The sequence below is a fragment of the Moschus berezovskii genome, chromosome 13 (assembly GCF_049115385.1).
Source record: "Moschus berezovskii isolate FMDL1 chromosome 13, NW_MosBer_1.0, whole genome shotgun sequence".
In the NCBI taxonomy this organism is placed as follows: Eukaryota; Metazoa; Chordata; class Mammalia; order Artiodactyla; family Moschidae; genus Moschus; species Moschus berezovskii.
This window is the reverse complement of record NC_142472.1, coordinates 86,213,585-86,240,199: the sequence shown is the minus strand read 5'-3', so window position 1 is coordinate 86,240,199 and position 26,615 is coordinate 86,213,585. Positions and strand designations below refer to the sequence as shown.

General features: G+C 42.3%; 1 long non-coding RNA gene across 1 annotated transcript; it reads right to left on the bottom strand.

The window, feature by feature from the left end:
* Nucleotides 1-844: 844 nt before the first annotated feature.
* On the bottom strand, nt 845-26,309 carry LOC129556208 (uncharacterized). The gene is made up of 4 exons (XR_016038950.1): nt 23,313-26,309; nt 2,285-2,478; nt 1,382-1,503; nt 845-1,005 (listed from the first exon to the last, which is right to left on the bottom strand). It is a non-coding gene; the product is annotated as an uncharacterized LOC129556208 (long non-coding RNA).
* Nucleotides 26,310-26,615: the final 306 nt, after the last annotated feature.

Below are 26,615 nucleotides of genomic sequence, written 5' to 3'. Positions count from 1 at the left end.
CTGTGGCTGCCCAGATCTCTGAGTAGCCAGGACTTATGTGTGTCCCCAGCAAAGCAAGTTGCTTATTAAAATGAGTCCCCTGTAGGGACAGCTGCATGGTATGAGGACTTGCTGCCACCACTTTGAAAACGTTTTCAGTTTCCTAAGAAAGCTTTTGTCAGCTGGCAGGAAGATTTCCCTTATTCAGAGCTAAAAGCTCTCATGATATATCTTCGTTTTTATTCCAACCAATTCTATTAAAGTATCTAGCTCAAGGAAGAGAACCAGGCCAGTCTCCCACTAATTACCCGGCCCAACCCTACTGTGTCTAAGCAAAAATCTTCTCAATGTCTTTTAATGGAGTATAACCCAGGTACTGGAAGAAGCACAAGCTGGAATCAAGATTGCTGGGAGAAATATCAATAACCTCAGATATGAAGATGACACTACCCTTATGGCAGAAAGTGAAGAGGAACTCAAAAGCCTCTTGATGAAAGTGAAAGAGGAGAGTGAAAAGGTTGGCTTGAAGCTCAACATTCAGAAAACAAAGATCATGGCATCTGGTCCCATCACTTCATGGGAAATAGATGGAAAAACAGTGGAAACAGTGTCAGACTTTGTTTTTTTGGGCTCCAAAATCACTGCAGATGCTGATTGCAGCCATGAAATTAAAAGACGCTTGCTCCTTGGAAGGAAAGTTATGACCAACCTTGATAGTATATTAAAAAGCAGAGACATTACTTTGCCAACCAAGGCCCGTCTAGTCAAGGCAATGATTTTTCCCGTGGCATGTATGGATGTGAGAGTTGGACTGTGAAGAAGGCTGATCGCCGAAGAATCGATGCTTTTGAACTGTGGTGCTGGAGAAGACTCTTCAGAGTCCCTAATACTGCAAGGAGATCCAACCAGTCCATTCTAGAGGAGATCAATCCTGGATGTTCATTGGAGGGACTGATGCTAAAGCTGAAATTGCAATACTTTGGCCACCTCATCCGACGAGTTGACTCACTGGAAAAGACTCTGATGCTGGGAAAGGTTGGGGGCGGGAGGAGAAGGGGACAACAGAGAATGAGATGGCTGGATGGCATCACCGACTCTGTGGACATGAGTTTGAGTGTACTCCGGGAGTTGGTGATAGATAGGGAGGCCTGGCGTGCTGTGATTCATGGGGTCGCGGAGAGTCGGACACTACTGAGCGACCGAACTGAAATGAACTGAACTGAACCCAGGTACTGCTTCTTGAAACTAAGTTTCAAGGATAACATACTCCTCCAGAGAGGAATTTATTAACAATATAACTGAATCTTCATACTGTTATCAGTCTACCTATCTTAGGTAGACTGAATCTACCTAGGATCTTCAGCCAATAACATTACATCTCCAAGAACCAGGAGAGACTCACCCAAATTTGTCTGAACTCCCTGAGGAGGTCCTCTGCTTCTACCAGGGTCCAGACCTTTGTAGAGTTCACGCAAAGGAAAGGAGTCTTCTCTGGATCGTTTCGCGGGTCATCACAACTATGAGCTGGGGAAAAAAAAAATACAACTTAAAAGAGGAGCATTATATCTTATTCTGGACATTACTGAGGGCTGTAGCCTGGAAACAACCTCTCAGATAGCTCTGAGGAACTTTTCCAAATAGGTAAGGGAGACCCAGGAGTTTTTGCTGAAAACAAAATAAAAAAACAAAACACAAAAACCCATGTAGTTGAACATCAAAAGGTTACTGCTAATCACACACACAAAAAAAACCCGCAGACATCTCAAGTTAATGACTTCAGTGCCTTTCTATGTGGGAAGATGTAAGAGTTTGGACTCACTGAAATCATTCCTCTGATTTGTATCTTGACTATTTACGACTAGGATCTTGTTTTTCTCCATCCTAAATCCCCTGGGCGTGCATGGTTGAGGGTAACTGCAGTGGCTGATGGCTTTATGGCTGCAGTATGCTTGGCTCAGTGAAATGGCAGGTGATATTCTTTGTCCACAGGTTGTTAAAAGTTGTCTTGTGAGAATTATGACAGACTCTAATGTGAATCAGAAAATATTTGTCCTTAAGGAATCACAGGTTATTTTATAGTAGGGGTCCAATCACCAGCTATTTTAGGGTAAGGTTCTAGGGTGAATCTTGGGTTTCTAAAAGATATTCTGGATGCCTTCATTAAGACAGTAGTGGTCAGAAGGTCAGATTTCATCCAGGCTGAAATGTGCACACTTCCCCAAAGGCCTCCCAACAGCATTTTAGAGAGCTCGCTTAGTAATAGCAGCTCCACTTTGATTTTCCTCCCACAATGCCTCTTCCCTACCTGAGGCAGGTTTCTCCCTTCATGCTGACCCAGGAGTTCCCTGGGTGGTGACGGTGGTGATGACGGAGCTCTTCCAGGCTCCCTGACCCTTTCTCCCACTCAGCATCCTCAGGGGCCTGCTCTTCACCCGAGGAGGCGCTTGTGCATGTGTTCTGATCTGAACCTCAACAGCATCTCAGTTACTCGATTTAGGGCTACAAGAAGCAAGATAAGTAACTTTTTTCCATCTTAAAGGTGAAAAAATAAGTTTAAAAAAATGAAGTAACTTGTCCCAGTTGGCAAATAGCTAGCTTGATCTGAACCCAGGTTTTCTCCCATCTCCTCTAGCCTCTTAGGTGCTAATCCATATGAAAATTCTCCTTGTGCTGAGAGGCAAGTCTCTTGGAGTGCTACTGTTCCAGAATACTGAATTAGAGCTTTGGAGGTGGGCAGGCTCAGCGCTCTTCAAGTCAGACAGTGTGGCTGCCCCCGCACCTGCCAGCATCCAGCTCCAACCTGCTTCCCAGGGAAGTGTTGAGCTAGAAAGGAAGCAAGAGTCCTGGAGTCCTCACTCAAGGAAGCGGGGTGCACAGAAGGAAAGGGGAGTTTAAAACACGGTGGTAAGGCTTTTCCTAGCTTTTAATGCCCACTGAGAAAAGATTTTAAAACATGTCAGTGAAATAAGACAAAGGCAAGTTCTGAAGAAGGAAAAAAATAGAGAAATATCACAGAGAAAAGACTTTTCCTTCTCAAGAGGTGGCCACTCCAGCATCATTCTTCAAGAAGCACTTTCTTCACAATCCAAATCACAGAGTTGCCATGAAGCAGCTCCTGCAGAGATGAGGAAGGCGCCCACTGAGCCAGAGAAACTGGGGGCTGGGATATGCTGTCAGAGCCTACGCTGGGAGGCAGGTGTCAGGAAAGGCAGCCAGGCCAGTGCTGGCCCTGCTTTCACTAACGGGTGCCCTGGTGCCCACGTTAGCAGGAGCAGAGCAGGTCAGAGTATGTGACCCTGTGATCCAAGGGGAGCCTCACAGACTGACCCCTGGGGGCTCTACCCCTGGGTCAGGCTCACTACTGACCCTGAGAAACCTGCCTTAAGGATTATTTGCACCTGCTGGGGAAACAGCATTAAAAACAAAATCTTCTCCTACACTGGAAAACCTCTCCACAAGGTAGTGGAGACAAAAAACAGGTGTGTTAGTGAGTAAAGATCAGAACGTGAATCACACCACAGGCAGAGATTTCAAAGACAGATAAAAACACACAGACAAAAAAATCCACCCCCTAGCAAAACCAAGCAGATAGAACCCATTACATACATGTCCTCAGACAACCACTAGTACTCAAGTAAGGGGTCTTGACAGCACTATTTGTCACACATCCTTGAATCACATGGTAAATTGAGTGTTATCAGTGTTAGCTTATCAGCTGTATCTAGTGGAGAAACAAGCTTCTCATATTTTTATGACTGGAGGTAGTTTAGCAACTTGCAGCTAGGCTCTTACCCTCCCACAAAACCTGGGAGATTGGAGTGCTATTTTCCTTGATGTTTACATTTCAAAGAGATGGCTCCCAGGCCGTTGAGAAAAGTATTCATGGGTCATCAAGTGACAAAAGGCCCATCTAGTTTTCAAAAGGCTTTATATACATTTCAAAGAGAGGAAACTACTTACTTACAAGCATTCTAAAGTATAAGTTCTGAGAAAAAGGAGGAAGACAAATCTCCTCCTGTTTTCAACAAGGAGAAGTAATCCTCTTATGTTTAATTTTTATTTGTCTTTAGACACCCTCCCCAATGTTCTCTGATTCTGCAGTTTTTCTGATTCTGATACCTTCATCTGCACTTTTAAAGCTCTGCAGGAGAGTCTGCTAGTCAGTTTGAAACTGTTTCTGAAAGGGAGAGCTGCCTGGAGTATCACCGTCCTCTGAGACTGATTAAAATGCATATTCCCAGGACCTGTGCAGAGAACCACAGTGTCTGAACTCCAGAGGTGGCTCTAGCAGCTGCATTTAACAAGCTCTGAGGGTTCTGATGCTCTCTACAGGTGAAAAATCACTGCCTTTGGCTATGGTATTGACTCTCACAGGGAGATCCCTGTACACTTGAGGGAAATGAAGTTTTCCGTAGGCCACACAGACTTGAGTAAATTGAAGGAATCATTTTCTAGATCCTCAAATTTTTATTTTCACTCTTTGAAAAACATCTGAAAGTGTTGCCTATGGTGTCAATGTATGGCAAAACCAATACAATAATGTAAAGTAATTAGCCTAAAATTTATTTTTATTTTATATTGTACTATATTTTATTTACAGTGTTGTATTTGCTTCAGGTGTATAGCAAAATGATACAGTCATATATATATATATATATATATATATATATATATGAATTAACAAAAGCAGTTCCCGTCTTTTGATGGGGTACTCATGGTTTATAACATAAATGGCATTATTTTGAGAGAGGGATAACTTAGGTATGGCATTGGGTTTATTTTCTTTTGGCAGCTTGAGGCAGTTGTAAAATAACTTAATATAGCTTTTTACAACTGTGTATTCTATAGTATTTTTTCATTTGGTGAAATTTTAACTGTTAATGCTTTTAGCATTGTGCTTTGTACCATTTATTAAATAAAAAATTTAAAAAAAAGAATGTAGACTGTCTCAGAAGGTAAGTGCGGCCCCGGGTTAGCTTTTATAGTCTGAGTAATTACATAGGCTAACAGGTGGGAGGATTATTCCAACTACTTTGTGGAAGGAGTGGGAATTTCCAGGGACTGGGCCACAACTCACATTTTGACCTTTTATGGTAGGCTTCGGAACTGACATGACACCTATGAGTATGTCATTTCAGTTCAGTTCAGTTCAGTCGCTCAGTCGTGTCTGACTCTCCGCGACCCCATGAATCACAGCATGCCAGGCCTCCCTGTCCATCACCAACTCCCGGAGTTCACTCAAACTCATGTCCACAGAGTCGGTGATGCCATCCAGCCATCTCATTCTCGGTCGTTCCCTTCTCCTCCCGCCCCCAACATTTCCTAGCATCAGAGTCTTTTCCAGTGAGTCAACTCGTCGCATGAGGTGGCCAAAGTACTGGAGTTTCAGCTTTAGCATCAGTCCTTCCAATGAACACCCAGGATTGATCTCCTTTAGAATGGACTGGTTGGATCTCCTTGCAGTACAAGGGACTCTCAAGAGTTTTCTCCAACACCACAGTTCAAAAGCATCATATTACAATGAATGTATAATTCTGTCTGTATAAATTCAGTTAGGAGTCAAATCTTCCTCCATCTCAAGCCTGGTTGGTTTTAATCAGTTTCTGTCACATTCTCAGCTGCTGTGTCATTCTTTTAATGGTTGTGTCCTGCCCACTTCCCTCCTGTCACTCAAGGGCCAAGCAAGGAGAACAGGCAGCTCATGCTGGAAAGATCTGCATTCCCTAGAGGTCTGGGGGGAAGAGTTTTAAAGGTAAAATTTAAAAGCCCAGGGAGGGCTGCAGGGTGTGTGATTTTCTTCTGATTAGTGAATGGTGAGGAAATACGGCAGTGTTCAAGGAATCTTGGGCTCACCCTGAGGTTACCCTCTTTCACCTGGGTAGGAGCCATAGTTCCCATAGAAAAGCTCAAAGGTATTATTATGTGTATTCCGTGAGAAGGAACCGGGATTCTGCTATAACATTGCACTATTACCTTTGACTGTGTGGATCACAATAAACTGTGGAAAATTCTAAGAGAGTGGGAATACCAGACCACCTGGCCTGCCTCTTGAGAAACCTGTATGCAGGTCAAGAAGCAACAGTTAGAACTGGACATGGAACAACAGACTGGTTCCAAATAGGAAAAGGAGTACGTCAAGGTTGTACATCAAGGTACTGCAGAGTACATCAAGAGGAACCCTGGGCTGGAAGAAGCACAAGCTGGAAACAAGATAGCCGGGAGAAATACCAATAGCCTCAGATATGCAGATGACACCACCCTTATGGCAGAAAGTGAAGAGGAACTCAAAAGCCTCTTGATGAAAGTAAAAGAGGAGAGTGAAAAAGTTGGCTTGAAGCTCAACATTCAGAAAACAAAGATCATGGCATCTGGTCCCATCACTTCATGGGAACTAAATGGGGAAACAGTGGAAACAGTGTCAGATTTTATTTTGGGGGGCTTCAAAATCACTGCAGATGCTGATTGCAGCCATGAAATTAAAAGACGCTTACTCCTTGGAAGGAAAGTTAAGACCAACCTAGATAGCGTATTAAAGAGCAGAGACATTACTTTGTCAACAAAGGTCCGTCTAGTGAAGGCTATGGTTTTTCCAGTTGTCATGTATGGATGTGAGAGTTGGACGGTGAAGAAAGCTGATGGCCGAAGAATTGATGCTTCTGAACTGTGGTGGTGGAGAAGACTCTTGAGAGTCCCTTGGACTTCAAGGAGATCCAACCAGTCCATACTAAAGGAGACCAGTTCTGGGTGTTCATTGGAAGGACTGATGCTAAAGCTAAAACTCCAATACTTTGGCCACCTCATGCGACGAGTTGACTCACTGAAAAAGACTCTGATGCTGGGAGGGATTGGGGGCAGGAGGAGAAGGGGACGACTGAGAATGAGATGGCTGGATGGCATCACCGACTCGATGGACATGAGTTTGAGTGAATTCTGGGAGTTGGTGATGGACAGGGAGGCCTGGTGTGCTGTGATTCATGGGGTCACAAAGAGTCGGACACGACTGAGCGACTGAACTGAACTAAACTGATTGCTTCTTGACTGCTTTTTGTAAATTAAGGGAGTTAGAGAAGGAGAGATTCGAGGAAAAAAAAAAAAAAAAACTAGACTGGCACTTTATAGAAAGAGATCACCTTTAGTGAGGTGAGAAGGGGCAGCAGTCAGATTAGTGAGGTGCTGCACTAAGTCAAGAAGAGAGTAGGTATATATAGAAAACATATATATGTGGAGATGTATATTTTTGAGGGAGTCTGTTTTTCCTCATGATTATTTTAATTAGTTAGCTTTGAACAACTGGGGTAAGGAATTTCTGAGACCTGAGACTGGAATCAGCTGGGAGCTGAACGTAATCAATCTTAATGTCCATTCTTTTCTTCAGGGAGAAAGTTCTTTATTCTATATAAAATGGTGGGGAGGACCTGGAGGGAAGTTTTAACTCCAGGCTATTTTGAGCCCTGTAGCTTTCCTTCACTTTTCCTTTGCTTCAGCATTCCTTCCTTTCCCTAATTAGTAACCATTTGAATCTGCTCTTGAGAATTCAAGGAAGGGCTAGGAAGCTGAAGCCTTAACTTAACAAACAAGAAAAGGGGACCCAAAGGGGCTTTGGTACCCAGAAGGGCCACATATAGTCTTATTTAGTTTTAATTCCCCCCTCTCTCAGTTCAGTTCATTTGCTCAGTCATGTCCCAACTCTTTGTGACCCCATGGACCGCAGCACACCAGGCCTCCCTGTCCATCACCAACTCCCAAAGTTTACTCAAACTCATGTCCATTGAGTTGGTGATGCCATCCAACCATCTCATCGTCTGTTGTCCCCTTCTCCTCCTGCCTTCAATCTTTCCCAGCATCAGGATCTTTTCAAATGAGTCAGTTCTCATCAGATGGCCAAATTATTGGAGTTTCAGCTTCAGCATCAGTCCTTCAAATGGACATTCAGGACTGATTTCCTTTAGGACAGACAGGTTGGACCTCATTGCCATCTAAGGGACTCTCAAGAGTCTTCTCCAACACTAGAGTTCAAAAGGATCAATTCTTCAGCGTTCAGCTTTCTTTATAGTCCAACTCTCACATTATTACATGACCACTGGAAAAACCATAGCCTTGACTAGACGGACCATTGTTGGCAAAGTAATGTCTCTGCTTTTCAATATGCTGTCTAGGTTGGTCATAACTTTCCTTCCAAGGAGTAAAAATCTTTTAATTTCATGGCTGCAGTCACCATCTGCAGTGATTTTGGAGCCCAAATAAACAGTCTGTCACTATTTCCACTGTTTCCCCATCTATTTCCCATGAAGTGATGGGACCAGATGTTTTCTGAATGTTGATCTTTAAGCCAACTTTTTCACTCTCCTCTTTCACTTTCATCAAGAGGCTCTTTAGTTCTTCACTTTCTGCCATAAGGATGGTGTCGTCTGCATATCTGAGATTATTGATATTTCTCCTGGCAATCTTGATTCCAGCTTGTGCTTACTCCAGCCCAGCATTTCTCATGATATACTCTGCATATGTTAAATAAGCAGGGTGACAATATACAGCCTTGAGGTGTTCCATCCTCTATTTTGAACTAGTCTGTTATTCCATGGCCAGTTCTAACTGTTGCTTCCTGACCTGCATACGGGTTTCTCAAGAGGCAGATCAGGTGGTCTGGTATTCCCATCTCTTTAAGAATTTTCCAGTTTGTGGTGATCCACACAGTCAAAGACTTTGGCATAGTCAATAAAGCAGTAATAGATGTTTTTCTGGAACTCTCTTGCTTTTTTGATAATCCAACAGATGTTGGCAATTTGATCTCTGGTTCCTCTGCCTTTCCTAAATCCAGCTTGAACATCTAGAAGTTCAAGGTTCACAAAATGTTGAAGCCTGGCTTGGAGAGCTTGATCATTACTTTACTAGCATATGTTAGTGAAGTCGCTCATTCGTGTCCAACTCTTACCCCTTGGACCATAGCCTACCAGGCTAGAATCTAGAAGTTAAAGGTTCACTTACTGTTGAAGCCTGGCTTGGAGAATTTTGAGCATTACTTGACTAGCGAGTGTTAGTTAGTGAAGTCACTCAGTCAGGTCCAACTCTTTACCCCTTAGACTGTAGCCTACCAGGCTCCTCCATCCATGGGATTTTCCAGACAAGAGTAATGGAGTGGGTTGCCATTTCCTTCTCCAATTTTGTGGTAGTTTGAGCATTCTTTGGCATTGCCTTTCTTTGGGATTGGAATGAAAACTGACCTTTTCCAGTCCTGTGGAAACTGCTGAGTTTCTCAAATTTGCTAGCATACTGAATGCAGCACATTCAAAGCATCATCTTTTAGGATTTGAAAGAGCTCAACTGGAATTCCATCACCTCCCCTAGCTTTGTTCATAGTGATGCTTCCTGAGGTCTATTTGACTTCGCATTCCAGGATGACTGGCTCTAGATGAGTGTTCATATCATCGTGATTATCTAGGTCATGAAGATCTTTTTTGTATAGTTCCTCTGTTTATTCTTGCCAACTCTTCTTAATATCTTCTGCTTCTGTCAGGTCCATACCGTTTCTGTCCTTTATCGAGCCCATCTTTGCATGAAATATTCCCTTGGTATTTCTAATTTTCTTGAAGAGATCTCTAGTCTTTCCCATTCTATTGTTTTCCTCTATTTTTTTTCACTGATTGCTGAGGAAGGCTTTCTTATCTCTCCTTGATATTCTTTAAAACTCTGCCTTCAAATGGGTATATTTTTTCTTTTCTCCTTTGTTTTTCGCTTTTCTTCTTTTCTCAACTATTTGTAAGGCCTCTTCAGACAAGCCATTTTGCTTTTTTGCATTTCTTTTTCTTGGGGATGCTCTTGATCCCTGTCTCCTGTACAATGTCATGAACCTCCATCCATAGTCCATCAGGCACTCTGTCTATCAGATCTAATTCCTCGGATTTATTTGTAACTTCCACTATATAATCATAAGGAATTTGATTTAGGTCATACCTGAATGGTCTTCTTTAGAATGGACTGGTTGGATCTCCTTGAAGTCCAAGGGACTCTCAAGAGTCTTCTAAAAAACCACAGTTCAAAAGCCTCAATTCTTCATTGTTCAGCTTTCTTCACAGTCCAACTCTCACATCCACACATGACCACTGGAGAATTTTTAATATGCTATCTAGGTTGGTCATAACTTTCCTTCCAAGGAGTAAGTGTCTTTTAATTTCATGGCTCCAATCAACCTCTGCAGTGATTTTTAAAGGAGATCAATCCTGGGTGTTCATTGGAAGGACTGATGCTAAAGTTGAAACTCCAGTACTTTGGCCACCACATGCAAAGAGTTGACTCATTGGTAAAGACTCTGACGCTGGGAGCGACTGGGGGCAGGAGGAGAAGGGGACGACAGAGGATGAGATGGCAGGATGGCATCACTGACTCGATGGACATGAGTTTGACTGAACTCCGGGAGTTGGTGATGGACAGGGAGGCCTGGCGTGCTGTGATTCATGGGGTCGCAAAATGTCAGACATGACTGAACAACTGAACTGAACTGAACTGAATGGTCTAGCAGTATTCCCTACTTTCTTCAATTTAAGTCTGAATTTGGCAATAAGGAGTTCATGATCTGAGCCACAGTCAGCTCCCAGTATTGTTTTTGTTGACTGTATAGAGCTTCTCATCTTTGACTGCAAAGAATATAATCAGTCTGATTTCTGTATTGACCATCTCGTGATGTCCAGGTGTAGGGTCTTCTCTTGTGCTGTTGGAAGAGGGTGTTTGCTTTGAACAGTGTATTCTCTTGGCAGAACTCTATTAGCCTTTACCCTGCTTCATTCTGTACTCCAAGCCCAAATTTACCTGATACTCCTGCTGTTTCCTGACTTCCTACTTTCGCATTCTAGTTCCCTGTAATGAAAAGGACATCTTTTTTGGGTGTTAGTTCTGAAAGTCTTGTAGGTCTTCATAGAACCGTTCAACTTCAGCTTCTTCAGCATTGCTGGTTGGGGCATAGACTTGGATTACTGTGATACTGAATGGTTTGTCTTGGAAATGAAGAGATCATTCTATCGTTATTGAGCTTGCATCCTTGTATTGCATTTCGGACTCTTTTGTTGACTGTGATAGCTACTCCATTTCTTCTAAAGGATTCCTGCCCACAGTACTGCCCACTGAGTTAAATTCACCCATTCCACTCCATTTCAGCTCACTGATTCCTAAAATGTTGACGTTCACTCTTGCCATCTCCTATTTGACCACTTCCAATTTGGCTTGATTCATGGACCTAACATTCCAGGTTCCTATGCAATATTGCTCTTTACAGCATCGGACCTTGCTTCCATCACCAGTCATATCCACAACTGGATGTTGCTTTTGCTTTGGCTCCATTCCTGCATTCTTTCTGGAGTTTTTTCTCCAATGATCTCCAGTAGCATATTGGACACCTACTGACCTGAGGAGTTCATCTTTCAATGTCCTATCATTTTACCTTTTCATAGTGCTCGTGGGGTTATCAAGACAAGAATACTGAAGTGGTTGTCTTTCCCTTCTCCAGTGTAGCATTTTGCCAGGACTCTCCACCATGACCCATCCATCTTGGGTGGCCCTACAGGGCATGGCTCATAGTTTCATTGAGTAAGACAAGACTGTGGTCCATGTGATCAGATTGGTTAGTTTTCTGTGATTGTGTTTTTCAGTCTGTATGCCCTCTGATGGAGAAGGATAAGAAGCTTATCCTGATGGGAGAGACCGACTGAGGGGGAAACTGGGTCTTATTCTAATGGGCAGGGCCATGCTCAGTAAATCTTTAATACAATTTTCTATTAATGTGTGGGGCTGTGTTGCCTCCCTTCTATTTACCTATGGCCAAACGGTAACCCACTCCAGTATTCTTGCCTGGAGAATCCCATGGACGGAAAAGCCTGGTAGGCTACAGTCCACGGGGTCGCAAAGAGTCGGACACGACTGAGCGACAGAACGGAACGGAACGGAACGGAAACTATGGTGGAGGTAATGAAGATAATGGGGATCTCTTTCAAAAGATCCCATGCAGGCACTGCTATACTCAGTGCCCCCACCTCTAAAGCAGGCCACTGCTGACCCACGCCTCCACTGGAGACTCCTGGACACACCCAGGCAAGTCTGTTTCTTTTGGGGTCACTGCTCCTTTTTCCTGGGTCCTGGTGCACACAAGGTTCTTTTGTGCCCTCCAAGAGTATATTCCCCAGTCCTGTGTAAGTTCTGTTAGCTCTATGATGGGGTTAATGGCGAACTCCTCTAAGAGGGCTTATGCCATTCCCAGGTCTACTGCACCCAGAGCCCCTATTCCCACCCCACCCCCCCATACACTTCAATCTTGAGAGGGCACAGGTAAAAGACAAGAAAAGTAATAACCTTTTGGTTACAGAGGTTACCCATAAACTGGGCAGAGGAACTCAGTGTTAGGGGATGTGGTTCATGGTCCTCTCTGTCACTTCTTCCTCTTCCTCATAAGTGTTCATGTAACAGGAAAGAGTCAAATTTGACTCCATGTTAGATCTGTTTCTTTGACTTTAACCTTTGCTTTTTGTTGCTTTTGTTATTAAAATCATACATAATGACCTGAATGTTAAACTAAAGTGGTTTTGTTCAGCTTTAAGAGAGACAATCTGATCCTGCCCACTGTGAATGGCTGCAGAAAAGAAGAAATTAACACATTTCTTCCTTTTTTTGCAAAATCAATGTCCTTTTTATTTATTTCCTCACCTCATCTCCCTCTCTGTTCTATAAAAGAAACTGGCATCCAGATACCATAAGATAATTATTTTGAGACATTAGTCTACCATCTTCTCAGTCCTTACCTCAACATTTCTTCTGTAGAATTATTATATTGTCCTATGGTGAGCAGAGTAAGCTTGGACTCATTAATTTTCACGGGCATCTTACACCCTCTTTAAACAAAGGAAAGACATAAAAATAAAGGTTCTATATTTTTGGTTGTGCAACACCCCCACCTCAAGCTTACAAGCTTTCAATAAAAAATATGTACAAATAGAAACAGAAGGAGGGAAGAGAGAAGGAGGAGAAGCAGAATAACACAAATCTTAAAATGGTTCTTCCTGGTTGGGGGGAAGTAGCTAGTGCAGTGGAGACAATAAAAAAAAAAAAAAAAAAAAAAACTCCTGAGGGAGAGTCCTAGAGCACCTAGGCAAAGAAAGTTTGGACATGAAGTACTGAAGCCATCTTCTCTCATCATGACAACAAACACACAGCCAGGCTCTAAGAATTAAGGAATGAAATGAATGTCTAAAAGAAAGGTATTGACGTGTTTCTGTGAGTTGGCGAAGAAAATAAGGTGCTTTCTGATTGGGCTGCAAGGAGATCAAACCAGTCAATCCTGAAAGAAATCAGTCCTGAATATTCATTGGAAGGACTCATGCTGAAGCTGAAGCTCCAATACCTTGGCCACCTGATGCCAAAAACTGACTCGTTTGAAAAAACCCTGATGCTGGGAAAGATTGAAGGCTGGAGGAGAAGGGGATGACAGAGGATGAGATGGTTGGATGGCATCACCGACTCAATGGACATGAATTTGAGCAAGTTTTGGGAGTTGGTGATGGACAGGGAAGCCTGGCGTGCTGCAGACCATTGGGTTGCAAAGAGCCAGACATGACTGAGTGACTGAACTGAACTGAACTGATCCCCCAAACACCATGCTTTTGTTTAGCTGACTGGTCTGACCTGAGGGCTGACTTTGGCTGTCCAATGGAAAATGGCCAACATTGTGCAAAAACTGAATGAGTTAAATGTGTAGTTCCAAGGCTTTGAAGAAAATATAGAAAGATATTGAAAGCACATATACAACATAGAACCTGCTCCTTGGCAGAAAAGCTATGGCAAACCTAGACAGTGTATTAAAAAGCAGAGACATCACTTTGTTGACAAAGGTCCGTATAGTCAAAGCTATGTTTTTTTTTTCCAGTAGTCATGTTGTTGCAGAAGTCGGACAGTTGAGAAACCAAGCACCACACCCAGAAAATTGGAAAACCCAGGTTTATTATGCCAGCAGACCCAGAGGAGTTAGCATTCCAAGCTCTGAGCCCTTAACAAAGGGGTTACAAAGTTTTTATAGACAGTGCATGACATCAAACTATAGTGGATGATGCTAACTGTTAATAGCCTGGTTTACACTGGGGGTTTTGTGTGCATGGGAACAGCAGTTAGGACAGGGAAAAGGATTGCTTGACCTTTACACAGACAAGCACGGTTAAGCAGGATTACTGGGACTGGGCAATGAAAAAGCAGGACAAGGGTGAGTGAGATAAGCTTCAGTTTGTACCATTGTTGTAAGTCTTCATTTTCTCAAGATTAAGTGACTTACATGACTTTGCAAGGAAGAAATTGAGTTACAGATACAGAACGAGCAGGAAGTTATTGTAAATTTTAACTTTTCCTCTTCAATATATGGGTGTGTGAGTTGGACCATAAAGAAGACTGAATGCTGAGAAATTGATGTTTTCAAGCTGTGATGCTGGAGAAGACTCTTGACAGTCCCTTGGAATACAAGGAGATCAAACCAGTCAATCCTAAAGGAAATCAATCATGAATATTCACTGGAAGGACTGATGCTGAGATTGAGGCTCCAATACTTTGGCCACCTGATTCGAAGTGACTCATCAGAAAAGACCCTGATGCTAGGAAAGATTGAGGTCAGGAGGAGAAGGTAGTGACAGAGAATGAGATGGTTGGAATAAGCTGGCGTTACCAACTTAATGAATATGAGTTTGAGTAAACTCTGGGAGATAGTGAAGGACAGGGAAGCCTGTTGTACTGCAATCCATAGGATTGCAAAGGGTCAGACATGACATAGAATTGAACAACAACAATACAACATAGTAGGAATTATATCCTTTGCAACTTGTAAAATTTTGGTAAAATTTTTTGTGTGTCAACTTGTAAGTATTGTTCAGTTCAGTTCAGTTCAGTCGCTCAGTCGTGTCCGACTCTCCGCGACCCCATGAATCACAGCACGCCAGGCCTCCCCGTCCATCACCAACTCCCGGAGTTCACTCAAACTCATGTCCACAGAGTCGGTGATGCCATCCAACCATCTCATTCTCTGTCGTCCCCTTTTCCTCCCGCCCCCAACCTTTCCTAGCATCAGAGTCTTTTCCAGTGAGTCAACTCATCACATGAGGTGGCCAAAGTATTGCAGTTTCAGCTTTAGCATCAGTCCTTCCAATGAACACCCAGGATTGATCTCTTTAGGTATTTAGAATAGGAAAAAGAAGTCTAAAATGGCGGTGGCTAAAAGACAAAGAAAGGAAAAAGCCCGCAAAAATGAAAAGAAAATTCACAGACCAGAGTGAGAACTTCAGATGAAATAAACATGACCCTTTATGGCCAGCCCAGTTTGCATAGGGCAGGATTAAGGGAGGAAAGAGACAAATGTATAAAAGGAGGAAGGCAATACGGATTGAAGCCTCTCATTTGGGGTCAGCCTGCTCTGACATCTCTCCTTTGCTTGCTGAATAAAACCCTGCTGTAACCGAGCTGTAACACTGGTCCACAATTTCAAATCTTTGCTGTGGTGAGACAGAACCGAGGGAATTACACACTCCCCCCCAAAATATATGGTGCCGTTTCTCAGATTTAATCTGGCTAAAACAACCTTGGCTCGCCCCCCACAAGGCAGAGGCCAAGCACAGCAGAAGCCAAGTTGGTGATAGCTTCCGCAGTGCAAGCTGAGTGTGAAGAAAGTCCAATGGGAAGAAGGCCAGCATGCTGGAAACCAGGACAGCAAAAACAAACTTGGTAGAAAGCTCACGCAGCTCAGTCTCAGATTCCAGAAGACCTCTGGTTAAGGTAAGAAGTCCTCACTCCTGTGGCTAGAAGGACACATGGCTAACAAAATCTTAATTCCTTTACAATCTCTTGTTTCTTTGAATCCCCTGTGAACAGGCCAGTGGCAGTGGGTGCAATGGAGAGACTCTGGCAGGGGCTACTTAGTAGCTGTTGCCCAAGTGGGTGGGGGTTAATTCTTCTGGCCTAATCTTCTTTGTGCCAAGGATCAGGCCAATGAAAACTGTGAGCACAGGTCAGGTGTTTAGCAGATTTTCTGGCAGGTTATGAAAAGGATTCCTCAGCAGGTTTTTCTCCCTGATTTTTCCTTCAGCTCCTCACTCTATCTATGCCACTGCTTACAAAGATTGGGCAGGTTATCATCTTTCCATTTCTGAAAGTTGTGCTTGAAACCATTTACCTAAAATTGGGACTCAAGCCCATGTGGCAGAGACTCTGTGCTATGTTTAGTCATTCAGTCATATCCAACTGTGACTTGAGCTTGGCCAAAACCCAGGGTGCCTAGTTTTAGGACCTAATGAAGCTCAGGCTCTTGATGTCTCATTGCAAAAATTCAGTGAGAGACACAGCAATAGGCGAGAGGTGGATTTATTCAGATTCCGAGAGAGCCACACTCCAAGAGTGTGGGCCATCACAGAGGGAAGTGCAGTGGCCATGAAATGTGTTGTGTTTAGTTTTCACTAGCTGGGTGATTTCATATGCTAATGAGCAGGACAGTCATTCCAACAATTGGGGAACCACCCACTCTTCAGTCTTTTGACAGTGACTTGTAACTGTCCTGACACCTCTGGATGTGTCCTTTAGCTTGAAGATTGAGAATCAAGGTCTAGTTGAACTTGGCTTGTCATCTTGAACCCATTTGAATTTAATTGGTTTATGTCATGCCCTTAGGCTAAGTCCTTCTTTCAAAAGTTGTGGCCTGCCACCTTCCAAACTGTTTCATGCTCTTTCCTGAACCATGTTCGGGCTCACAGTGTTGCTTCTACATTCTGGAGGGACAACCAGAAAATAGCTTCCCTTGAGAGAAGCTGCCCCAAGTCCAATAGGCAGTGGCTGCATGGGCGCAGGAGAGCCGAGAGGAGCTACTCCACGTTCAAGGTCATGAGGGGCGGCCTTGAGGAGAAATCCCTCATCCAAGGTAAGGTGCAGTGGCTGCGCTTTCTTGGAGCAGCGGTGAAGAGATATCCCACGCCCAAGGTAAGAGAAACCCAAATAAGACGGTAGGTATTGCGAGGGGGCATCAGAGGGCAGACACACTGAAATCATAATCACAGGAAACTAGTCGATCTGATCACATGGAAAACAGCCAAATGTGGTCCACTGGAGAAGGGAATGGCAAACCACTTCAGTATACTTGCCTTGAGAGCCCCATGAACAGTATCAAAGGACAAAATGATAGGAAACTGAATGAGGAATTCCCCAGGTCGGTAGGTGCCCACTATGGTACTGGAGATCAGTGGAGAAATAACTATAGAAGGAATAAAGGGATGGAGCAAAAGCAAAACCAATAGCCAGTTGTGGATGTGACCGGTGATAGAAACAAGGTCCGGTGCTGTAAAGAGCATTATTGCATCGGAACCTGGAATGTTAGGTCCATGAATCAAGGCAAATTGGAAGTGGTCAAACAGGAGATGGCAAGAGTGAACATAGACATTCTAGGAATCAGTGAATTAAAATGGACTGGAACGGGTGAATTTAACTCAGATGACCATTATATCTACTACTGTGGGCAGGAATCCCTTAGAAGAAATGGTGTAGCCATCATGGTCAACAAAAGAGTCCAAAATGGGAGAGACACCCGGCTCTGGCGGCGCAGACGCGAGAGACGCCCGGCTCTGGCTCAACCCACCACGTGCAGAATCGTGGCTGAGAGGAGCTACCCTGCACCCAGGTTTAGAGCGGTGGCCGAGAGGAGCTATACCACGTCCAGGAGGTGGTGGCTGCTTGGGCACCGGAGGGCCGAGAGGAGCTGATCCACATTCAAAGCAGGAGGGGCGGCCTTGAGGAGATACCCCTCGTCCAAGGTAAGGTACAGTGGCTGCACCTTGCTGGAGCAGCTGGGAAGAGATACTCCACAACCAAGTGGAATATAAGAATCCAGTGTTCTGGGGAGGAAGGAACAAGATGGCGGAGGGATAAGACGGTGAGACCACTTTCTCCCCCACAAATTCAGCAAAAGAACATTTGAACGCGGAGTAAAGTCCACAAAACAACTTCTGAATACTGGCAGAGGACATCAGGCTCCCAGAAAAGCAGCCCATTGTCTTCTAAAGGAGAGAGAAGAAATCCAGCTCCACCCACCAGAACACCGACACATGCTTCCCTAACCAGGGAACCCGGACAAGTCACCCGTCCAACCCCACACACAGCGAATAAACTACATAATAAAGAGAACTCCACAAACTGCAAGAAGAGGGAAAGGCCACCCCAAGCAAAGCAATATAAGCAAGATGAAGAGGCAGAGAAATACCCAGCAAGTAAAGGAACGAGATAATTTCCCACCAACACAAACAAAAGAAGAAGATATAGGGAATTTACCTGATAAAGAATTTCAAATTTTGATGGTGAAAATGATTCAAAATCTTGAAAGCAAAATGGAGTTACAGATAAATAACCTGGAGAAAAGGATTGAGAAGATGGAAGAAAGATTTAATAAGGACTTAGAAGAAATAAAAAAGAGTCAATATACAATGAATAATGCAATAGATGAGATCAGAAACACTCTGGAGGGAACAAACAGTAGAATAACAGAGGCAGAAGACAGGATAAGCGAACTAGAAGATAGAATTGTAGAAATAAATGAAACAGAGAGGAAAAAAGAAAAACGAATTAAAAGAATTGAGGACAATATTAGAGACCTCTGGGACAATGTTAAATGCTCCAACATTCGAATCATAGGAGTCCCAGAAGAAGAAGACAAAAAGAAAGACCATGAGAGAATACTTGAGGAGATAATAGTTGAAAACTTCCCTAAAATAGGGAAAGAAATAATCACCCAAGTCCAAGAAACCCAGAGAGTCCCCAACAGGATAAACCCAAGGCGAAATACTCCAAGACACATATTAATCAGATTAACAAAGATCAAACACAAAGAACAAATATTAAAAGCAGCAAGGGAAAAGCAGCAAATAACACATAAGGGGATTCCCATAAGGATAACAGCTGATCTTTCAACAGAAACTCTTCAGCCAGAAGGGAGTGGCAAGACATACTTAAAGTGATGAAAGAAAATACCCTACAGCCCAGATTACTATACCCAGCAAGGATCTCATTCAAATATGAAGGAGAAATCAAAAGCTTTACAGACAAGCAAAAGCTGAGGGAATTCAGCATCACCAAACCAGCTCTCCAACAAATGCTAAAGGATCTTCTATAGACAGGAAACACAGAAAGAGTGTATAAACTTGAACCCAAAGCAATAAAGAAAATGGCTACGGGATCGTACTTATCAATAATTACCTTAAACGTAAATGGGTTGAAATTTTCAAAAAGGCTAGGAAACAATTCTCATAGCCATCAATAGTTCAGTGTTGAGTTCATGAATAGTTTTTAAAGTTTGGGACAAACTGTAGTATTTGCTATTTGAAGTACTATTTGTAATTGGCATATTACAATGTAACATTGGTCTTCATATCCAACTTAAAACGCCTAAAAATGCCTAACAGGTTTTTAGATTTGCGAATTTTAGTTGAAATGTATTTTATGATGTTACTAAACCTGCAGAAATATTGAAATATTTCAGAGAACTTATTCACTGTACATTTAATTTATTTTATTTATAAAAGTTATGAACTGTAGAAAGTTTTACTTGTTGGGTCAAATGCTTATTGCTTCAAATGCTTGTTGCATTTGAAGTGCTGCTGCTACTGCTATGTCGCTTCAGTCGTGTCCGACTCTGTGCGACCCCATAGACAGAAGCCCACCAGGCTCCCCCGTCCCTGGGATTCTCCAGGCAATAACACTGGAGTGGGCTGCCATTTCCTTCTCCAATTTGAAGTGCTAGTTACAAGAAAATCAAATACCTTCAATGTATAAATGCTATTAAGTTTTTAAAGGACTCTGGAGTATAAGTAAGTTTGTTTAAAGAAATTTAGTCTGTTCAACTTGAAACAGCTCTGTCAAACATTAATTAAAAGCCTCATTTAAAAAAATAAAATAAAATAAAGATTAAAAAGAGTCTGAAATGCAGTACTTGGATGCAATCTTAAAAACGACAAAATGATTTCTGTTTTTTCCAAGGCAAACCATTCAATATTACAGTAATCCAGGCCTATGCCCCAACCAGTAATGCTGAAGAAGCCAAAGTTAATCGGTTCTATGAAGACCTACAAGAACTTTTAGAACTAACACCCAAAAAAGATGTCCTTTTCATTATAGGGGACTGGAATGTAAAAGTAGGAAGTCAAGAAACACCTGGAGTAACAGGCAAATTTGGCCTTGGAGCACGGAATGAAGCAGGGCAAAGGCTAATAGAGTTTTGTCAAGAGAACGCACTGGTCATAGCAAACACCCTCTTCCAACAACACAAGAGAAGACTCTACACATGGACATCACCAGATGGTCAACACCGAAATCAGATTGATTATATTCTTTGCAGCCAAAGATGGAGAAGCTGTATACAGTTAGCAAAAACAAGACCAGGAGCTGACTGTGGCTCAGATCATGAATTCCTTATTGCCAAATTCAGACTTAAATTGAAGAAAGGAGGGAAAACCACTCGACCATTCAGATATGACCTAAATCAAATCCCTTATGATTATACAGTGGAAGTGAGAAATAGATTTAAGGGACTAGATCTAATAGATAGAGTGCCTGATGAACTCTGGACGGAGGTTCGTGACATTGTACAGGACACAGGGACCAAGACCATCCCCACGGAAAAGAAAGGCAAAAAAGCAAAATGGCTGTCTGAGGAGGCCTTACAAATAGTTGTGAAAAGAAGAGAAGCAAAAAGCAAAGGAGAAAAGGAAAGATATAAGCATCTGAATGCAGAGTTCCAAAGAAGAGCAAGGAGAGATAAGAAAGCCTTCCTCAGTGATCAATGCAAAGAAATAGAGGAAAACAACAGAATAGGAAAAACAAGAGATCTCTTCAAGAAAATAAGAGATTCCAAGGGGACATTTCATGCAAAGATGGGCTCGATAAAGGACAGAAATGGTATGGACCTACCAGAAGCAGAATATTTTAAGAAGAGGTGGCAAGAATACACAGAAGAACTGTACAAAAAAGATCTTCACGACCAAGATAGTCACGATAATGTGATCACTGACCTAGAGCCAGACATCTTGGAATGTGAAGTCAAGTGGGCCTTAGAAAGCATCACTACCAACAAAGCTAGTGGAGGTGATGGAATTCCAGTTGAGTTATTTCAAATCTTGAAAGATGATGCTGTGAAAGTGCTGCACTCAATATGCCAGCAAATTTGGAAAACTCAGTACTGGCCACAGGACTGGAAAAGGACAGTCTTCATTCCAATCCCAAAGAAAGGCAATGCCAAAGAATGCTCAAACTACCGCACAATTGCACTCATCTCATACGCTAGTAAAGTCGTGCTCAAAATTCTCCAAGCCAGGCTTCAGCAATATGTGAACCGTGAACTCCCAGATGTTCAAGCAGGTTTTAGAAAAGGCAGAGGCACCAGAGATCAAATTGCCAACATCTGCTGGATCATGGAGAAACCAAAAGAGTTCCAGAAAAACATCTATTTCTGCTTCATTGACTCTGCCAAAGCCTTTGACTGTGTGGATCACAATAAACTGTGGAACATTATGAAAGAGACGGGAATACCAGATCACCTGACCTGCCTCTTGAGAAACCTGTATGCAGGTCAGGAAGCAAAAGTCAGAACTGGTCATGGAACAACAGACTGGTTCCAAATAGGAAAAGGAGTACGTCAAAGCTGTATATTGTCACCTTGCTTTTTTAACTTATATGCAGAGTACATCATGAGGAACGCTGGGCTGGAAGAAGCACAAGCTGGAATCAAGACTGCTGGGAAAAATATCAATAACCTCAGATATGCAGATGACACTACCCTTATGGCAGAAAGTGAAGAGGAACTCAAAAGCCTCTTGATGAAAATGAAAGAGGAGAGTGAAAAGGTTGGCTTGAAGCTCAACATTCAGAAAACAAAGATAATGGCATCTGGTCCTTTCACTTCATGGGAAATAGATGGAAAAACAGTGGAAACAGTGTCAGACTTTATTTTTTTGGGCTCCAAAATCACTGCAGATGCTGATTGCAGCCATGAAATTAAAAAACGCTTGCTCCTTGGAAGGAAAGTTATGACCAACCTAGTTAGTATATTAAAAAGCAGAGACATTACTTTGCCAACAAAGTTCCGTCTAGTCAAGGCTATGGTTTTTCCCTTGGTCATGTATGGATGTGAGAGTTGGACTGTGAAGAAAGCTGATCGCCAAAGAATTGATGCTTTTGAACTGTGGTGTTGGAGAATACTCTTGAGAGTCCCTTGGACTGCAAGGAGATCCAACCAGTCCATTTAAAGGAGATCAATCCTGGGTGTTCATTGGAAGGACTGATGCTAAAGCTGAAACTCTAATACTTTGGCCACCTCATGCGATGAGTTGACTCACTGGAAAAGACTCTAATGCTAGGAAAGGTTGGGGCGGGAGGAGAAGGGGACGACAGAGAATGAGATGGCTGGATGGCATCACCGACTCTGTGGACATGAGTGAACTCCGGGAGTTGGTGATGGACAGGGAGGCCTGGCGTGCTGTGATTCATGGGGTTGCGGAGTGTCGGACACGACTGAGCGACTGAACTGAACTGAAGAGATACAAAGCATTTTTAAAAACTTACAGAATACATAGACAATAATTATATGACCAGAATTGATAATCATGTTATAGTAAAGATTTTAGCCATCTTTCACCTGAACGAAACCAACATCTTAGTATTTCTCCAAGACTATGTGTTGCATCATTCATAGAACTTATTTACTTTCTCATATGACTTATTAAGTATGTGACATTAGATGATTCATCTGGTTTGAAAACACAATTGACTAATATATCACAGGTACCAACTTCAGAGGCTATAAAGTCAAGCCATCTGATTTTGTAAGACTGCCTATCTCATTAGAGATAACTCAGAATTTAAAAGACTTACAGCTTGTTGGCTGTCATTCAGGGCTTGTTGTGTAAATTTGGTTAAAGCTTTTGTATCAGTAATGGCATCTTCAAGTCCCAGTCAGGGAACAAAATAGCTGCCAAATGATCACACCAGTGAAAGACTGACCTAATCCATCTTGCTTTGAACAAAGGATCATTTTAAGGGTTGTGTGAATATGCCCTAGAATCCAAGGAAATCTTAAAGTACAACATCTTATCCACTGAGCAGGGAGCCGAGGTCAGAGATTAGTTCCACAAAGCCATTGGGTTCCATTTGGGCCCAATAAATACAAGGTCATCATTCCCAATCTGTTTTAAACCCATCAATAGCTTTCAAAGTGATAGCTGCAGTACAACAATCATGTGATGCCCCAGCCAAGGTGTTAGATTATTATTATGTGGCTCAGATGGTAAAAAACCCACCTGTAAAACAGGAGACCCGGGTTCCATCTCTGTGCTAGGAAGATCCCCTGGAAAAGAGAATGGATTCCTCAGCATTCTTGCTTAGAGAAGTCCATGGATAAAGAGCAGACTACACCCCATGGGGTCGCAAAGGGTCTAACACAGCTGAACGACTAATACTTTCACTTTTACTTTATCTTTGTATGGATAAGCAGTATCCAACATAAAGGGGTTTTGGTACTTAGATGTCCTTATTGTCCTTATTCAGTCACTAAGTCGTGTCCAACTCTTTACAACCCCATGAACTGCAGCACATCAGGCTTCGCTGTCCTTCACTATCTCCCAGCATTTGCTCAAACTCATGTCCATTGAGTCTGTGATGCCATTCAGCCATCTCATCCTCTGTCACCCACTTCCCCTCCTTCCCTCAATTTTTCCCAGCATCAGGGTCTTTTCCAATGAGTCAGTTCTTCACATCAGGTGACCACAGTATTGGAGCTTCAGCATTAGTCCTTCCAGTGAATATTCAGAGTTGATTTCCTTTAGGATTAACTGGCTTGATCTACTTGCTGTACAAGGGACTCTGTCCTTAACCCAGTGTAAATTATATAAATCCATCCCATAATTGGTGAACAATACCCATAAATGGTAAGAAGTTATATTCTTTGGATCTGGTCTAGTACTTTCCTGAGGTTGGGCATTAAGAGAAAACAAATGCTAATGTCTAAGGTCATTAAAGGTTTATTTGATGGTCCATTCATGTGGATTCCAATTGTTGAATATGTGGTTTCTAGAGAACTGCTGGTTTTCCTTTCTTCTAAAATGCAATTTCTTAAAGCCAACCATTTGGATCTTTACAGTGGAAATAGCCACAAGGTAACCCAGAAGTTATCCACAAATCCAATTGGATTCATTTTTAAAATCAGCATACAGCTGTGCCCATAAGGGGAAAAACATTCAAATCAAAATAATTGATATGTGGAAAAACCAATAAAAAGGAAGATTTCATAGGCTTGATACTGAATCCTGGGAAAGCTGTTCACAACAGCAGTCTGCTTAATTATCCTGGCCTTTGATCTGTTAATTTTAGCTTCAGGTTTCTAGATGGTTGTGAAGTCCAGACAGTAATTATGCCTTCTTTAAATGAGAAACATGAATCCATAAGTCAATGTCCTTAGGTTAATTGGTGTGGTGGTTAGTTAACAATATGTGGTAATGTTCCTCCAACAACGTTGGATATCTTTGTGAAGGTGTCATTCCCAATAAACAGAGTGACCAGTTGAAGGTCATGATGTCGTGGGTCTTCCTCTCTTGGGAGCAAGCTGTGAAAATATTACTCTAAGATTTTTGTATTAATTTCAAGGGCTTTAGTTAGTTCTTTGCAGTAGGTGAGGAGATCTCCTTTAATGATAGCAGATTCATATATTTCTTAATCTAGTTGCAAGGGCCTGCCAATATAAATTTCAATTGGCGATAGTCTATTTTTTTCTGATGGAGTGGATCTAAAATTAAGCAAAACCAAAGGTAGTACTTTGAGCCAAATCAGCTTAAATGATTCAACTAACTTTGCCATCTGAGTCTAAATTATTCCATTAGTATATCCTACCAATTCAGAGGACTGGACTATTACTTCATTTAAAGATTCATACGTTGAGCAAATTAGATCTGAGAATCCATAGATCTGGTAGGTTTCTGTCTAGTTTCATGGAGAAGAGTGCAAGAAAGCTGTTCTAGAGTAACCAGCACATAGGACCTCAGAGTAATCCGTGTTGAGGAAAGTGGTTTAACTAAGTCAACTTGCAATCTTTCCATTGGCAAAGTTAAGTAAACAGGAATTTTCATATCAGGTCTTTTTTGCCAGAATTTGGAAAAACTTTTTTTTTCCAAATGGCTTTAATAATCATAGACATTTTCATCAGGCCATTGGATACATTGTTGCCTAACATGCCAGTCACAGCATTTAGGAAATAGAATGGGAATTTACAGAGATCTTTAGCCAAATTTTGAGTATCCTCTTGTCCTTTTGTGCCTACTCCAGAAAAATCATCAGTAGGCTCTTTCCAATCAACAGCTTCCATCCATTCTTTAGCCATAATCTTTCCTATAAGCACATGTATTAATTGACATAAATCTGAGAAGTTAGGCTGATGTGTTTCAGTGAGGTCAAATTGTTTGGCAAACTCGATGGAATCCTCTTTAATATTGGGAAATGCAATTAGGGTATGCAAATCTACCTTAGTCCTAGGGCCATATGTGATGGTTTTGGTGCCATATTCATTGGGCTGGGTTTTCAAAGGGCCTGCCATTACAGGAGGAATAGTATGGCTAGCTTTCTGCAGGGGATCAGTCTCATTGTTGTAAAATGGAAGTTCAGAGAGAGATGGATACAAAGGAATAGAGAATTGTGGAGGATGTTTGGAGGGAAAGGAAGGACCAGAAGGACCCAAAGGGAGAAAGAGGTCTCAGAATACTCAGAGGGTTTTCCCAATCTGAAAATCTTTTTAAATAATGCGAGTTTAGCTTGTCTGAGGGAAGTACTGGTAGATTCATTGTTATGTCTGGAAGGCTCAGAATACCAAATGTGCAAAGAGACTAATCGAGAAATCTCCAGCTCCAAGTGAGCAAAGAGAGTTCCTAGTCATCATGGGTGATTTTAGTCCAATGTGACAGAAACTGAGAAGAGGAGGTTCCATAAGCCTTAAACAAAAAACGAACTGGCGTTCTGGGCAGCACTGCCTGTTGTCAGTGCCTTTAGAATCCAAATTCCTCATGACCGAATATTCACCCAAATGTGGTATTCTTTTCCCATATAAACCCAGCAACAGTGGACACTCAAACAAAGGTTCAGAACTTCTACAAAAATGGGAGTTTCCAAAGTGAAAGGACTTATTCCCACAACCCAAGGTGGCCTGAATGATAACCAAGTGCAAGGGACTCTTTTGGTGCCTGACGCAAGTCATGGCAGCATCAGACATAGAGATGAGTCAATTAGGACGCCACTTGTGATGCCGTGTATTGTCAAACAGCAATTGGAACCAAGGCTGCAAAGAACAAAGAGTTTTACTTGGAGTCTTAGAAATTGCAGTTTGGGAGACACAGACTTGGGCAAAACCAAAAGAGTGATCTGGAGAAGAGAAAGTCAAGGGCTTATAAAGGTAAATCCACAAGGTTCTTAAAGTTGCTTTGCAAGAATTATGATTGGCTGTGATGGAAAAAGGAAATATTTGCCCTTAAAGGATAGGCTTCCACAAGTTATTCTGGGTAAGGATCCAATAAATATCTTTAGTTTATGGAAATTTGGACAGATGTTCTAGATGCCCTTGT